Below are 10,831 nucleotides of genomic sequence, written 5' to 3'. Positions count from 1 at the left end.
AAAGACAATTGACCTATCCTGTCCACTCTTCCTTCATTCGTAAACCCACAGATTCCTGGGATCCCCCTTTGTAATTCTTCGCTGCACCATCTCTATCTCGCAAAAGTACTGATTGCTGCCGTGTGCAGCACCTTCTCTGTCAGTTGCAGCTCTGTGCATCTCATTCCCACCTTTGGAACAGTAGGTTATGGGATTGAGTCCCACTCCATAAATTTCAGCAGATACTCCAGGCTGACTTTTTCAGTGCTGCACTGAGGGAGCACTGGAAATCTCTTTGTTGGAAGGATTGGGGTGGAGACCCTTAAAGAGATGCCCAGTCTTCGGTATGTTAGCAGAAGCTGGTTTATGTACATTCCAGAGAGACATCTGACTTCCTTGATATCCACGCAAGGTCTCCTTTCCATGGGATCACTCACATCATCAAAGCAGGTGTGTCACTCACATTTTTCCATACATTAACCATTTCAGACCAATATACTACACCTCCCTTCAAGTCTTTGTCCTTATTAATACAGCAAACTTTGTTTTAACCGAAACCTTATGAACTGGCAGTCTCGATAAGCCAGTAAAGACTATATACCTTAAATACCGCAAAGTTGAATGTATTATTCTGCCCAATTATTATAGATTTTTAATTTATTTGCCTCAAAGAGTTAGAGCTGACTGAATTGAAACCTATAAGATCCTGACCGGGTGAACGTGGGAAGGATGTTTCCTGTTGGGGGAGAATCTAGAACTAGGGGTCATAGTTTAAAAATAAGGGGTCACCCATTGAAGACAGAGATGGGGAAACTTTTTTTTGTTACTTTCAGAACTTTGTGAATCTTTGGAATTCCCTTCCTCAAAAGGCAGTGGGTACAGAATCTTTCAATACTTTTAAAGGCAGATGTAAAGGTAAAGTCACCATAGTCCCACCTTCTCATTACAGAGAGCTGACCAGTGGTGGATTAACCTGAGGGTCACCGTTCCTCTGGCGAGGGGCAAAGTTGAGAAGGAGAGGTCTTCACGGTCACCTCAAACATTGCAGGAATAGAATCCATGCTGTTGGCATCACAAACCAACCATCAAGTCAACTGGGCCAAGCAACTCCCTTAGTTAAGCTCAGAGCAGCCATGATTTTATTGAATGGGGAAGCAGGCCTGAAGGGCTGAGTGGCCTGCTCTTGGTCCTTGTTTGATCTATGAGTGCTCTCTGTCTCCTCTCATCCAACTGTAAGGTCACACAACATGACCATGAGATAATCAGGACATCCACTTTAGTGTCCGGATCAATAAATAATCGAGTGTTAGATTTCATTGTGACTTGTGGGATCTCCTGGTGCCATTAAAGTGGTGACCACCCCTTTGTAAAATCCCCACTTGACTGCGGAGAGTTTGGGACGGCCTGAGTGAATGACAGTGTATAATTGTAAATCTTTTTTTGGATTTCTCACAGATTGACTGAAAGGCCAACGTGACAAACAGTGTCTTTGGTCAGTCAAGGATTCTCTTTACCCACTGTCAATGTTAGATACTCCAATTCAGAATCCTGATGTTCTGACCTGTGGTCATCTCACTCTTGGCGGTTCTGCACTACATGATCCCACAGTCTGATCTGTCTAATTCCTGATACCACGCCTCCGAACCTCTGATCCTTATCTCATTGTGCCGTCGCTGAAAGCAAGAAAACATTAGCAGCTGGGAGGTCATGTCAACAATCTCACACAAATAAACAGTCCCTGCAGCTGGATCCCTGCGATGACAAAGAATGAAAGAATAAAGTTATACCACACCCTGCTGGAGAGAGAGGGGGAGAGGGAGAGAGAGAGAGATAAAGAGTCTGTTCCTCACCTGATGTAAAATATGAGCTGCATTACCACATCGTGGAGGCAAGAGAAGACTGGAGGAGGGGAGAGTGAAGAAGGAGTTGGTGATACTAGTATGGCATCTTATTATGTGCCTATAGCCATTTTACAGGGATACCCCATTTGGGGGTAATGTTCTGAGGGTAAATTATAATGAGGAAATGTTATCATGGGGATATCACAACAGGATATCTTGTCTGAGCACCAGGATATTATCACAGGGGGACAATATCACAGGGATATTTCACAGGAGGATATTATCACAGGGGACAAAATAACAGAAGGACAATGTCATGAGGGATATTATCACAGGGGGATATTATCACAAGAGGACAATATCGTAAGGCATATTATCACAGGAGGACAGTATCACAGAAGGACAGTATCACAGGAGGACAGTATCACAGGAGGACAGTATCACAGGAGGACAGTATCACAGGAATATTATCACAGAGGGATATTATCACAGGAAGAGAATATCACAGGAGGATATTATCACAGAGGGGCAATATCACAAGAAGACAATATCACAGGGAGGGCAACGGCCCAGTGGTATTATTGCTGGACTGTTAATCCAGAGACCCAGGTAATATTCTGGGGACCTGGGTTCAAATCCCACCATGGCAGCTGGTGGAAATTGATTTCAATAAATATCTGGAATTAAGAATCTAACGATGACCATGAATCCATTGTCGGTTGTTGGAAAAACGCATCTGTTTCACTAATGTCCTTTAGGGAAGGAAACTGCCACCCTTACTAGACCTTCTGGCTACGGTGGGTCTGGTTGTCATCTAGTTATTTGCCACAAAACACAAGTATCCACAATATATCCCCAAGCAATGGGGTAGGATGATAAACTGGCACCATATTTGCTTTGTACTATTTAAAACCAAAAGGTAGCATTACATACAGCAATTAGTCTTTAACAAATTAGCTCAAGTGCCAAGTTAGCACGTGTGAGATTTGTGGCCGTACTGTTGCTTTAAGTGGTGTATTTTGTCCTTTTATATTAATGAAGAAAAGTTGAGACAGAGGTAAAAGGCAGTCTGCTCAAAGCCAATAAAGTAAACAGCTTATGAGGTCTTGGGTTTTTATTTAGGTTGGGATAATAGAAGCAGCCTGAATGGGTGGAGTCAAGCTCTCACAGCACATTTTTTAGTTTTAGCTTTCAGTAGTTGCTGGGGTCTTAAAGTTGGATGTGGAAGCTGTCTTTCCTCTTTCTGTTATGGCTAAAAGCTGGTGTTCTCTTCCTGCTGTTAGGATTGCATTTGAGAAAACTGTTTTACTGAACTTGCCTTTTGCCATGGGTGTGTTTCTGGGATGTTACTATTTTGGAACAGTTAATTAGCAGAATTTAATAAATATATTATTTTGCTAAGCATTTCGGTAGAGTTACAGTTAAGCAAATTCTTTTTTTTTAAATTTTGTCTGCGTTTTAACCGTAGTATAAAACTAAAGTGTGTTTTGCTTAAAGTCGAGTAGTTTGACCAACTGAATTGCATCTGGAATGCAACGCCTTCCACTTACCTTTAGAATAAGAATAAGTCAGGGTCTGGGCTATCTTCTCAACATATTTTGAGGGTGTTTGGTTCAGTCCATAACAGATTAAATAGTTGTTTCCAGGACAACAGATTTCTGGATAGCAATGAAGTGGTTAGTTCATGCCTCTATGACAAACCATATGACTCTAACACATTACTGTACATTCAAATAACTTTAGCACGAAGATCCAACTGGGTTTGATACGTTTCCCACATGGTGCTATTAGCAAACTTCCAAACCATGTTGGCGAGAAACAAATTTGCTAAATCTCTATGTGCTAATGGTTTAGTCCATAAAACAGATAATTTGATCGCTTCTTTTGTTAACTGCCCAACCTTAGCAATCTTATTTTATAGCACCTCAATATCCATAGAATTTAATGCACTTACTCCTGCTTTCAATAAGGCAGCAACCATTTCATTTTGTGTTACCTTCTTTATATATTTCAAAAATATATTTTATTCATAAAAATATCCTTATATATATATGTAGTCACTAAAACAGTTTGGTTCTGTACAGTAGCAGGTGGAGAAACAAGCAAGCATTAGAGTTTGACTCTATCCAACAAATGAACCCAAATCACCTCTTGCTTGTACAAGATTATATTTACATGCATTTGAGGCACTGAGGCGGTCCGGTAACTGAACGGACCCCCATTTAACTTCGGAAGAAAGACTTTAGATGGTGATCTTTCCCAACTGCTCCTTGGCGGCAGCTGCCCCAAGCTTTAGTGCGTCCCTCAGCACGTAGTCCTACAGCTTGGATTGTCCCGGTCCGCAACACTTGGTCAGGGCCAACTCCTTGTTCTGGAAGACCAACAAGATTCAGGCAGACCAAAGAGCATCTTTCACCGGGTTGATGGTCCTCCAGGCGCAGTCAAAGACTGTCACGGTGTGTGTCCCGAGAAACAGACTGTAGAGCACAGAACCCTGTGTCATGGAGCTGTTCAGAACAAACCTCAACACAAACCACTGCATTGCTCTCCAGATTTTATTTGCAAAGGCACATTCTAGCAGTAGATGTGTGACAGTCTCTGCTCCCCTGTTTCAAGGGCAGCGTGCGGTGTAGACCAACCGGGCATACATGGAGGATATTACAGGTCGTGCCCTTCTCACCACCTGCTAGGTGATTTCTCGGTGCCTGTTGGAATGTTCTGGTGTTGAGGCATTCTGCCGAGTGACTTTGACAGTCTGCTCAGGGAACCACGCGACAGGATCCACCTTCTTCTTTTCCCTCAGGTTCTTGAGGATACTATGTGCTGACCACTTCCTGATGGACTTGCGGTCAGAGGTGATTTTCTTTGCAAATTTCTCCACGAAAGATGGTTGAGACGGAACGGTCCAACTACTTGGAGCATTTCCCGGCAGTGAGGCCAGTCCCATCCTTCGCAACACAGGTAGAACCTCAGTACGTAGTGACGCTTGGTGTTTACATATTGAGGGTCTACACACAGCTTGATGCAGCCACATACAAAAGTGGCCATCATATTGAGGGCAACGTTGGGTATATTCCTCTCCGCTACCCCCCACCCCCGCCAACCCACCACCATTATCCAGACCTTTGTACGTGGTGTCTCTGTCGACACAGTCTATCTTGGGGAACGGCCCAGACCTGTGCCACATACAACAACAGACAGAGTGCCTCATACCTGATGGCCCGCAATGGAGAGAAAGTGGTGCTCCCAAAAAGCTCAGGTACTGCCTCACCATGGCGATGTGCTCCTCCCAAGCTTTTGTGCACTCCCCGGCCCCTCCAAACCATATTCCCAGCACCTTCAGGTAATCTGTCCTGATGGTAAAGGGGATAAAGGATCGGTCAGCCTGGTTCCTAAAGAACATGGCCTTGTACCTGTTTCCACATTGTAGGGATTCTATGATTGAGTGAATTATGGAATTTTGCATTTTGAAGAGCACGTTCCACATGTAAGTGCCTGATTGACTTGTCAAAGGCCTTCGCCAGCCTTGTCCAGACAGATGAGGCAGGAGTCCACTCCCCTTTGCTGCATGAAGGCTGATCGTATCCCTGAGGAGCGTGAGGCTCTAACAGATCGTCCTGCCCAATACAGCACATTCTTGATCAGGGTGAATCACCGATCCCAGAGCAGACCTGACCCGGTTGGCGATGTCGTGTTACCTTCTGCTTTTGCTTCCTACCTTTACCTTTATCCAAGGGTTCCCTTTACTACACTGTCCCGCACCACCTGAGCATTAGCTTGGCCTTCTTTCACATCCACTGACTGTGCTAACACATAACAGTTTCACCTACTGGTTTGAACACTGGGATGCACATAGTGAAGATGGGGTAATCATATGCCATCTGATGGGTCCTTCCAATCAGTCCACCATAACTCCCCCCGAAGTCTACAACCCTTCATCTCTGTAACCTAATAGCCAATCGCCCTTTTATTTTAATGTTACCTTCTTTTCACTCATACCACTTCCACTGTTTTAAAGCCAGTTTCCCTGTAGAATATGTATCACTATCTTGTTATTTAAACTTTTTTTATGCTCTTCCAGCCTGCACCAATCATTTTGTCAAATAGGTGTAATTGTTTGAGATCCGTTCTTCAGTGCATTTTCGGCATCTGTTCATATTTGTCACTTCAGATGCAGCAGCCACTTTTGCACACTTACAAAAGTATCCCAAAGTCATACCACGCATTCTTGAGTTTTAGATGATCTTGTCAAAAGATTGAAAGTTGCTGGAAGGTGTATCCTTCTAGCCTGGTCCCAATGTTCAAGCAACTGAGTCCCCTTTGAAAAAAACTGACAGGCAAGGGAATGTATATAAGAACGTAAGAACGTAAGAACATAAGAACTAGGAGCAGGAGTAGGCCATCCGGCCCCTCGAGCCTGCTCTGCCATTCAATAAGATCATGGCTGAGATAACAAGGTGCAGAGCTGGATGAACACAGCAGGCCAAGCAGCATCAGAAGAGCAGGAAAGCTGACATTTCGGGTCTAGACCCTTCTTCGGAAACCAAATTCAATAAGAAATTTAATAAGATCATGGCTGATCTTTTTGAGACTCAGCTCCACTTACCCGCCCGCGCACCATAACCCTTAATTCCTTCACTGTTCAAAAATTTATCTGCCTTGCCTTAAACACATTCGGCGAGGTAGCTTCAACCGCTTCACTGGGCAGGGAATTCCACAGATTCACAACCCTTTGGGTGAAGAAGTTCTTCCTAAACTCAGTTCTATATCTGCTTCCCTTTATTTTGAGGCTATGCCCCCTAGTCCTAGTTTCACCTGCTAGCGGAAACAATCTCCCTGCCTCCACCTTATCTATTCCCATAATCTTATATGTTTCTATAAGATCTCCCCTCATTTTTCTGAATTCCAAGAGTATAATCCCAGCCTACTCAGTCTCTCCTCATAATCCAACCCTCTCAACACTGGAATCAACCGAGTGAATCTCCTCTGCACCCCCTCCAGTGCTAGTATATCTCTTCTCAACTAAGGAGACCAAAACTGCACACAGTACTCCAGGTGTGGCCTCACCAGGACTCTATACAGCTGCAGCATAGCCTCCCTGTTTTTAAACTCCATCCCTCTAGCAATGACAGATAAAATTCCATTTGCCTTTTTAATTACCTGCTGCACCTGCAATCCTACTTTTAGCGATTCATGCACAAGGACAGCCAAGTCCCTCTGCACACCAGCATGCTGCAATTTTTTACCATTTAAAACATAGCCCATTTTGCTGTTATTCCTACCAAAATGGATGACCTCACACTTATCAACATTGTACTCCATCTGCCAGACCTTTGCCCACTCACTTAGACTATCTATATCCCTCTGCAGACTTTCAGAGTCTTCTGCACACTTTGCTCTACCACTCATCTTAGTGTCATCTGCAAATTTTGATACACCACACTTAGTCCCCGACTCCAAATCATCTATGTAAATTGTAAACAATTGCAGTCGCAACTCCGATCCCTGAGGCACACCACTAGCCACTGACCGCCAACCAGAAAAACAGCCATTTACCCCTACTCTTTGCTTTCTACTAGTCAACCAATCCTCTATCCATGCCAATACATTACCTGTAATACCTTGCAACTTTATCTAATGTAGCAGCTTTTGGCGTGGCACCTTGTCAAATGCCTTCTGGAAATCCAGATACACCACATCCACAGGTTCCCCATTGTCCACCATGCAAGTAATGTCCTCAAAGAATTCCACCAAATTAGTTAAACATGACCTACCCTTCATGAACCCATGCTGGGTGTTCCCAGTGGGAGAATTTGTATCCAGATGTCTTGCTATTTCTTCCTTAATGATAGATTCAAGCATTTTCCCCACTACCCAAGTTAAGCTAACTGGCCTATAGTTACCTGCTTTTTGTCTACTTCCTTTTTTAAACAGTGGCGTCACATTGGCTGTTTTCCAATCTGCGGGAACCACCCCAGAGTCCAGTGAATTTTGGTAAATAATTACTAGTGCATTTGCTATTTTCCCCATCACCTCTTTTAGTACCCTGGGATGCATTTCATCAGGGCCAGGAGACTTGTCTACCTTTAGCCTCATTAGCTTGCCCAGCACTGCCTCCTTAGTGGTAATGATAGTTTCTAGATGTCTAGATAGTTTCAAGAAAAAAAAATCTCCAAGAGAAAACTGTAATTATCTAATTCTGTCTACACTTTGATTTTATTGGATATATTCCATTTCACTACACCCAAGGTGAATCATTCCCATTTCCATTTGTTGCCGTGTCACTTTTTTCCCATCACCTCGTGACCAAAAAGCATTTATCTGCACTGTAGGGATTCTATGATTCTCTGGTAGATTTTGCCTTCCTCAAACTCTCTGACATTGGTTTTCTCAGATTTTAAGATGAGCAAATCTTATTATCTGGAATTAACGATTCACTCATATGTTACAATCAGATTTGGAAGTTCACTCTGCCCAGATAATGAAATTTCAAGAACAATAATTCAAACATAACGGTTTTAAAATCTTCCCAAGGGCCCTTTCTTTAAACTGAATACAACACACAACATAATACAATGTTTTAAGGAAAGAGGAGCTAAGTTTTGCCTTTTAACTAAATTTCCATACTTCATTTGGTTCCATACGAATGCAGCCAATTCTAAGAGGTAAATTTGTAACCAAGCCCTTGAGAAACTCATTCCACATAAACACTCTGTAGCAGGGTTTCTTTACACAATCACTGATCATTCCTTACAGGGACATCAACTTAAAGCCTCTCAAGCTCCAGGGAGGAAAACACACAAATGACACAAGACAACATGTTGGCAGCCAACAAACAAAAACACACACGAACCAGATCACAAAGGGTTAACGGTGAATTCGGAGACTGTGGCCACTCGAGGAATTCGCATCCATGCAGAAAAGATTTATTAAACTTGAGCCAAAGCAAAAGCTCATCTCTCTCTCTCTCACTCCCCTAAAATTTGTGAACATTTTCTTCCTTTACTCATAGTGAGAGTTTTACATCCAATGATTTACTTTCCAGAACCAGCAGATATAGTGCATCATCAGGATCATTACTTTGGCCAAGTATTTGTTATTGGTGTCCTATATGATTACCTTTTATTCAACTATTGGTCACGTTAGCTCGGCTTTTCCCAGTCATGTCATGCCTGTGGGGGCCACTCTCAGAGGGTCATCTCTCAGGGCTTGTAGCTGCCGTGTGTAGCTAACTTTCAACCATGCAAAAGGTTGTGACAATGCCCCTTAGCTTCACACAAATAATTCACTGTCTACCACTCTTGGATATCATAGGGATCAGTGGAATGAATGGAGCTTGGGAGGTTGATGGGTGACCTTATGGAGTTTATAAAATCATGAGGGTCATAGGATAGGGTGAATAACCAGGGTCTTTTTCCAAGAGTAGGGGAGTCCAAATCTAGGAGGAATAGGTTTAAGGTGAGAGGGGAAACTTTTTCACACAGAAGATGGAATGAGCTACCAGATGAAGTGGTGGAGGCTTGTACAATTACAATGTTTAAAAGATATTTGGACAGGTGCATGGCTAGGTAAGGTTTAGAGGGATACGGGTCAAATGAAGGCAAATAGGACTAATTCAGTTTCGGAAACCTGGTTGGCATGGACGAGTTGGGCCGAAGGGCTTATTTCTATGCTGTATGACTCTATGATTCAAGTTCATTCAACACCCATACTCCACTTGCAGTATCAAAGAGTCCATTGGCGATATCCCTCTTTCAATAAAGAGCGCACTTTTATAGGAATTACCTTTCAAGTTTCTCCCACTTGTTTTGGCAGATCTTGGCAACTCGAGTCTCCCCTGCCAGCACAACTGTTATTGCAGGCCATGCAGCAGTCAATGTACTGTTCACCTCCTTTAATTCTCACAAATGCCAAGCCAATGTACAGCAGCATCTAGTCAGCAGAACCCACCCTTTGGACAACACTGTCGGTTTATTTTGAGAAACCTATTTCCTCCAGGCTGTCCATCTCCTCGTGGAGTGGCCCCTTGGCATTTTGCTGTAAATTGCAACTCCCACACCCGAAACTGCGAGGGCCCCAACCTAGCCAATCGGTTTGCTAACACACCGAACCCATCATGAGAATACCAACCCAGGACACAGAATGTTTCCCCAATCCTTCTTCTCCTTGAGTATTTTACACAGAATCTGATCCCAGCGCCAAATGTATTGTTAGGCTGTAAGAACCTGACGGACTCTTTAAAGTCTGATCAAAATAAATACAGCAAGACACGTGCACTTCAATACTTTGTAAACGTATTCACTTAATCTAATATATAATATACACAAACTTAATATTTTATTATATATAAACATAACATATATACAAACTAATGAGTGAATCTATTATCTTAATCTATTTTATACATGTGCAAACTAATGCGTCTCACTGCCTCGTCTTCACACAAGGACTTTGGAGCTCCATCTCATATTCTATGGGTCTCATGAACCCCAGACAAATGGTGAAGGTCCAATGAGTGAGACAGCGTCCCTGATATTAATACTATTCTGCTTATGTGCTACATCGCCCTTTCGTGATCCTGTCAGCACTTTTCCAGGCATTCCACTGTACAGAAACTAAGTTAAAAACATCTCCAGGTGGCTCTGTGTTTGCTACAATAAGAGAATGGTCCCCACAGACAATCATGCATTTACCTCCCAGTCAAAACCGGCTGTTTTCTCTTCTCCTGAACTACCACTGTACGGCAGTAGCACTTATTTTCTCCCCACATATCCCGTGGTTGTGTGTTCAGCGGCTCAGTAAAAAGACACCGTTGAATAAGAATTTTATCCAATATTTCCAACACCATATGGCCCTGGCTGGTTTTTTTTCTTACACCAGGCCTATTTTCATGTATCTTTTCACTTTGTTTCAATTGCTGATTATCATGTCCAATTAACCCTTAACAATCTGGTTTGGACAAGGCCAGAAGTCACATGACACCAGGTTATAGTCCAACGTGTGACTTCTGA

Source organism: Rhincodon typus, chromosome 10 (genome assembly GCF_021869965.1).
Source record: "Rhincodon typus isolate 14 chromosome 10, sRhiTyp1.1, whole genome shotgun sequence".
In the NCBI taxonomy this organism is placed as follows: domain Eukaryota; kingdom Metazoa; phylum Chordata; class Chondrichthyes; order Orectolobiformes; family Rhincodontidae; genus Rhincodon; species Rhincodon typus.
The sequence above is the reverse complement of the archived record's forward strand: the minus strand, read 5'-3'. Positions refer to the sequence as shown.